The sequence below is a fragment of the Camelus bactrianus genome, chromosome 11 (assembly GCF_048773025.1).
Source record: "Camelus bactrianus isolate YW-2024 breed Bactrian camel chromosome 11, ASM4877302v1, whole genome shotgun sequence".
Taxonomy (NCBI): Eukaryota; Metazoa; Chordata; class Mammalia; order Artiodactyla; family Camelidae; genus Camelus; species Camelus bactrianus.
The window spans coordinates 78146531-78153512 of NC_133549.1; the positions used below are offsets into that span (position 1 = coordinate 78146531).

At 36.9% G+C, this 6982-nt stretch overlaps 1 non-coding gene across 1 annotated transcript; it reads right to left on the minus strand.

Moving 5' to 3' along the window:
* Positions 1–6287: 6287 nt before the first annotated feature.
* Positions 6288–6360, minus strand: TRNAG-GCC (transfer RNA glycine (anticodon GCC)). The gene has a single exon. It is a non-coding gene; the product is annotated as a tRNA-Gly (tRNA).
* Between the last annotated feature and the right edge of the window lie 622 nt (positions 6361–6982).

The window sequence follows — 6982 nt, forward strand, 5'->3', positions numbered from 1 at the left end:
GTGGAGAGCAGAGATTAAATGGAAAGTGAATAAAGAGTGCCTGGCCTAGAGAGGACACTCGGTAGACCTTAGTTTCAACTCACTGCTCAAAAGACGTAGCAAAGGTGATGCTTCCAATTTGCTGGGCTTTACCTGGCATTAAAAACACATACAGTGTCCTAACACTTAACATTTAAATGTGCTTGTCATTTTCCCACAGGAAGGAGGAAAGGCAAACATTGCCTGTCTGGGAAGAGGATCACAGCCTACGGTAGCATCTAGTGGTTGTTTAATACATGGAGAAGTGTGAGGATTAGGATACTCCCATCAACCAGCTGTCAAAACCTTCCTCACGGGTTTCCATCCAAAAGTGACACATTTGTCGAGGCCTCCTATTTGGACACCATGTTTTAATCACACCTTTCTTGGAACCCATCACAGGATGTAACTAGGCAAAAAGTGCCAGCAGAGGGTTCAGAATAAATGTCAGAATCACAGTGAGATGTGCTGCCTGACAAGAGTGAAAACTGATATTGAAGAGATATTTGCACTCCCTTGTTCAAAGCAACATTATTCACAACAGCCAAGGTACAGAAACAACCTGTGTCTGTCAAAAAATGAATAGATAAAAAAGATAACATATATATATATATGTATATGATTCTATTATAAATAGAATACTATTCTACTCTATAATGTTTTCTCCTATAATATTTATATATGCATATATAAAATAGAATACTCTTCAGCCATAAGAAAAAAGAAAACCCTGCCATTTGCTACAGCATGGATGGACCTTGGGGATATTATGTTAAGTCAGACAGAGAAAGACAAATACTGTCTGATATCTCTCATATGTGGAATCTGAAAAACCAAATTTGAAGAAATAGAGTGGAATGATGGTTACCAGGAGCTGGGGGTGGGGGAAATTAGGAGAGATCCTACATAAAGGTACAGACTTGCAAATGGTAGATAAGTAAGCCCTACAGTTTACTTGTACAGTGATTATAGGCAATGATATCATATTATAGACAAGTGCACAGTGCAGTGATTATAGACAACAGTACCATATTATGAACATCACATCTGCTGAAACTGAATCTTTAACTGTTCCCACCACTAGAAGAAATGATACTTCGGTAATAATGATGCTTACGTCACAGTAGCAATTGTATATCAATATAAATGCAGCAAATCAACACACTGTACACCTTAAACTTACACAATGTTTTGTGTCAGTTATATATTTGGTTGTCACTCATCAGGCAGCTCAGGGAAGTGTCTGCTTCACTTTGTCCTTTCCTTTTTCTTACTGGAAATACAATAAAAGGACATGAGTGATGTTTTTAACAAAGAAAATAACCTATAATCCCACATCCTAACATAGCAACTTTTTTTTTGGAGTGTGTTTTCTGGCCTTGTTCATGTAACTTCATATTATTTTACTACAGCTATAGGCCATTTTCTCCACTTAAGTGTTTTTCAGTGGTGCGATGATTCAACAAAGCCTTCATAATTATCATTCTTTAATCATGGCATAAGAGCCACTGAAAAGATACACTGGGATTTATCTGGCATATACCTGTTGTTGTACATTTATGTTATTTTAGATTTTCTTTTACTTTTATAAGCAAATGCTGCGATGGACATCTTCATATATTAAAGTTAGTCTTTCTTGAGTCTTATTTTCCCATTGTTCCTGAAGCAAGATTCCAGGGTGTGGGCCTAAAAATGAGATACATGCCATCAATACCAAACACTGCACGTCTAAGCTAAGTCCTGCCATGTTGGGAAGCCTTCTGCTTGGTTAAAACAAACGTGCTTGGGCCTCAGAAGGGCCAGGATGTGGCGTGGAAAGGTCAGTCAGACAGGCTTGGGTGTACGTCCCTGGCTTTGCGAGGTTATGCACTCAGAAGTAATTACATTGCACTGAGCTACCACGTGAAGATGGATATTATTTTTTTTAAGAAATAAAAAATAAGTGTTGGTGAGGATGTGAAGAACTTGGAACCCTCATACACAGCTGGTAGGAACATAAAACAATGCAGTTGCTGTAGAAAATAGTATGGCTGTTCCTCACAAAGTCAAATCTGGAATTACCATATGATCCAAACAGGCCACTTCAGGGCCTGTACCCAGAAGAACTAAGAGCAGGAATTTGAGCACATATCCGAACACCAATGTTCACAGCAGAATTATTCACAACAGCCAAAAGGTGGAAACACCCAAGTGTCCAACAACAGATGAACTGGGTAAACAAAAATCAGTATATCTCTACAATGGAATGTTATTTGCCCCTCAAAATGGAAGGAGATTCTGACACATGCTGCAACATGGATGAACCTTGAAAACACGATGCTAAGTGAAATGAGCCAGACACAAAAAGACAAATATTGTATGATCCCATTTATATGAGGTACATAGAACAGGCAAATTTGCAGAGATGGAAAATAGACTAGAGATACCAGGGTTGGAGGGAGGAAAGAACTTGGAGTTAGTGTGTAATGGGTCTGGGGTTTCCATTTGGAAAGATGAAAAAGTTCTGGAAATGGATGGTGATGATGGTTGAACAATATTATGAGTATACTTGATGCCACTGAACTGTATGCTTAAAAATGGTTAAATGAAATTTGTATTATGTATATTTTACCACAATAAAAAATATAGACCCAAATAAAAAATAATTATAAATACTCTTCCTGTAGTTTTATTGAGGTTTCCAGAGGCATGATTAGATGCACATGTTTAGCTCACTTTTTTGATCTGCTCAGTGAATATGTATTAAATGAAGAAATGAGTCAGATATAGTGGAAGTATCGTTGGATATATACAGAGGAGCAGTCACACAAACCTTCATGGCTGAATCCTTTTCCCATCTGTCTTTTAAAAAATTTTCAAAAGCAATATATGAATTCATGGTTGTTATAAAAAAAAATTATACGTGCACACACTGTAACTATGTGAATGTTTACTTTCATGGATTCTCTATCCTACACCCACTCTCAAGTTTTTACTTCCAATTGTTCATTGGCTGAAACTATGACCTGCATGTACCCATCAAAGCTTCCCTCCCAGCCGAGGCCAGGACCCAGGTCCAGCAGCCTCTTCTCAAGAAAGCCTCCTGTGTTCTCATGTCTGACCCCTACCCCAACTCTGTCCTATGAGACACACACACACACACACACACACACACACACACACACATACTCTCTCTCTCCCCCCTCCCCCTCCCTCTCTCTACGATTGATAGGATTTCTGTAGCCTCATATCTCTTTCTTTTCCACCAGCAGTGCAGGCCTGGAGATCCCTTCTAGGTTGGGGTTTCCTTACTTGCTCTGATTTCTATCCAGAGAAACTCTGACAAAATCCAGATGCCTGAATCAGGCTTATTAGTTGCAAGCAACAGAAACCAACTCTAAGAGATTGAAGGTACATGGAATGCACAGAATGCATACGGGGAGACTTGGAGACTCTGGCCTAGAAAATAAGTAGGTCCAAGGGAAGCTATGCAGCCAGAGCCACAGCAAATATTATGCTGTAAAATGAAACCAGTGACATAAAATGAGGTCCCTGTTCCATCTACTTGGTCTATCAACATGGAATCTGGGACATCACCATTGGACCCATTGTTAGCCCTGGATTCTCTACCACCACTGTTTCTGAGATACCTACACTGTCCCAGGACCTGGGTGGTACCCTGGCTGCAGCTGATGACCCTAGAAAGGATTCTTCACACCACTGGCTCTCACTTTAGGTTCTAGGGAGGATGCAGCTGAATGGCTGAGCCTAGGTCTTATGTGTCCATGCCCTATTTGCAAAGGAAGGTGGAAAAGCAGGGATCTGGCCTTTATGGCTTCCGTAGTGGAAAATGATGTTCTCTGCCTCCCACCAAGAGACACAGATAGGTTCATATGCTGGTAGCTTCAAAAGAAAGTCAAAGCTCCATTCTACCCAACTTCAGCTAGATTTTTCCCAGTCTTCTGTGTCACTGTGCTAGTCACTGCCCAGACATCACATTACTCTGCAATGCATAGCAGAATTACTGAAGATTTAAAGAAAAATGAACTGAAAAATGATCTCTGATGCTGGCAATGAATAATTGCTTGGATGCAGATGGGACATGTGTGTGTGTGTGTGTGTGTGTGTGTGTGTTTGTGTGTGTGTGTAAAATAATTTCATTACATCTTTATTAGATTTGATGATAGCATTCTCGCTGGGTTTTTCTTAAATTTTTAAAATATAAGTAATACATTTACCTGGTTCAAATACAAAAACAGTATAAAAATGTCCATGCTTTGAAGTCTTGCTCACATTTGTCCCCATCAGCCCATTACCTCATCTGCTCTCTGTATTTTTATTCATTTATTGTGAATCCTTCCAGTGTGTATTTATGCAAATAAGAGAAAATACAGATATGTATATATTACTCATCAAGTTGTATCATTACATATGTACAGCTCTTTGTATGTCAATCACACCTCATAAAGTGGTTTATATTATGTAGTTTTCCTCTTTCTTACAAAAACAGGTAGCATGTTATTTATTGTATTTTGTGCCATCTTTTTATTTAACAATATTTTCTAGAAAAATTTCCATATCAGTATATAAAAAGCTTTCTTATTCTTTTTTTTTCTAATACTTGCATCCACTATAGAAATGAACCATGGTTTATTTAATCCAACACCCTTAGATGGATACTTAAGGAGTTTCCAATATTTTACTATTAAAAACAGTCTTATAGTAAATAAACTTGTACACACATCATTTTGCCCCTATGTAGGAATATCTGTCAGATACATTCTCAAAAGTGGAATTGCTGGGTCAAAATGTATGTGCATTTGTAATTTTAGTGGATAGGCTCCACTAAAAATTTTCAAATTTCCTTCTTTGGGGAAGGTAGCAGTTTGCTCCTGGACCAGCTGCATGCATACGTGACTCTCATGCATGAGTGTTTTCCCACAGGCTCAGAGAATGTGCCATCAGTCTTGAATTTTTGCCAGCCTGATAGGTGAGAAATGCAGCCTCAGTGTGGGTTAGATTTGCATTCTCTTTTTATAAGTGAACACTTTTTTTCATATGTTTAAGGGCAGTTTGTATTGCTTTTTCTAAAAACTGTATGTTTGCCTTTTTTCCCAGAAATTTTCTGCATCAATTGTTGCTCTTTGACTTCTTCATTTTTAGGAGTTCTTTACTATTAGAGAGATAGGCCTTTGTGATCTGAATTGCATATATTTTGACAACCAATTTGAAATTTTAAAAATCAGCTCAATTAAAGCATAATTTATGTATAATAAAATGTTCCCATTTTAGGAGTATAATTTTATGAGATTAGAAAAATACATACCCACATGTAACCAGTACCACAATCGAGATACAGAACATTTTTATCATCCCTAAAGGTTCCCTTGTGCCCATTCCCAAGTGATCTCCATCCACCACTCTCAGATCCAAGAAATCATATATCTTCTTTCTCTAAATATAGATTTGTTTTTCCTAAATTTTGTATAAATGGAACGTACAGTATGTACTCTTTTCTGTCTGGCTGCTTTTGCTCAGCAGATTGTTTCTGAGATTCAACCACGTTGTGTGTATCGATAATTCATTCTTTATTCTTTTCTCCCTTTTCCTGCACAGTACACCACCGTGTGGATATACAATTATTTATTTATCCAGTTACCTGTTGATGGACATTTATATTATTTCCAGATTCTGGCCACTATGAATAAAGCTATTACGAATATTCATGTACAAGCCTTGGCATAAATATGCATTTTCTTTCTCTTGGTAGTACAATTGCTCTATCTTATGGGAAGAATATGTTTAATTTTACTTTTGTTAAACTGCCAAACTGTTTTCCTAATTGGTTTTTAGCATTTCACACTCCTACCAGAAATATATGAAAATTCTGGTTTATCTTTATAATCATAAATACTTGCCAGTCTTTCTAGTTTTAGTTGATCTAATGGGTGTGTAGTGGTATCGGAACATGGTTTTACTTTGCATTTCTCTGATGATTACAGATTGTGAGCATCTTTTCCTATGTTTTCTGATCATTCATATATCTTCTTTGGTGAGGTTTGTTTTTTTTTTTTTTAACTATGTCTTCTTCGAGCTTTTCTCTTACTCCTTAATTGGAAGAGTTCTTTATGTATGCTGGAAACAAGTCCTTTGTCAGGTTTCCGTATTGCAGATACTGCCTCAGTCTGTGGCTTGCTTTTTCATTTTCTTTCTTTTTCTTTTCTTTTCTTTCTTTCTTTTTTTTTTAGGGGAAGGACGTAATTAGGTTTATTTATTTTAATTTTTTTTAACGGAGGTACTGGGGATTGAACCCAGTACCTCATGCATGGCAAGCATGTGCTCTACCACTCAGCTACACCCTCCCCACTATTTTTTAATTTTCTTAATGCTGCCTTTCAAATAGCAGTTTAAAATTTTTTTTGAAATTTATCTTATCATTTTTTCTTTTATGATTTGTGCTTTTTGTGTCTTAAAATGTATTTGTCTACCCCAAGGTTGCAAAAGTTTTCTCTTATGTTTTCCTCCAAATGTTTTATAATTTTAGCTTTTACATTTAGTCTATGATCCGTGTTTTAATTATAGCTTTATTGAGATACAATTCACGTACCATAAATGTCACCCTTGTAAAGTGTACAACTCAGTGGTTTTGGTATATTCAAAGAGTATACTATATAATTTTTGAACATTTTTTCATCCCCAAAATAAATGCCATATGCAATTGCCCCCTCCCCAGTTCCTGCCATCACTAACCTACTTTCTCTATTTTGGATTTGCCTATTCCAGGAAAATCATATAAATGATATGAAATACAATATGTGTAGGTATGTACCATATCTTGTGTATCCATTCATCAGCTAATGGACATTTGAGTTGTTTCTACCATTATTCTATGAATAATGCTATGAACAGTTATATACAAGTTTTTGTGTGAACATATGTATTCAATTCTCTTGGGTATCTACTTGGGAATGGATTGCCAGGTCAA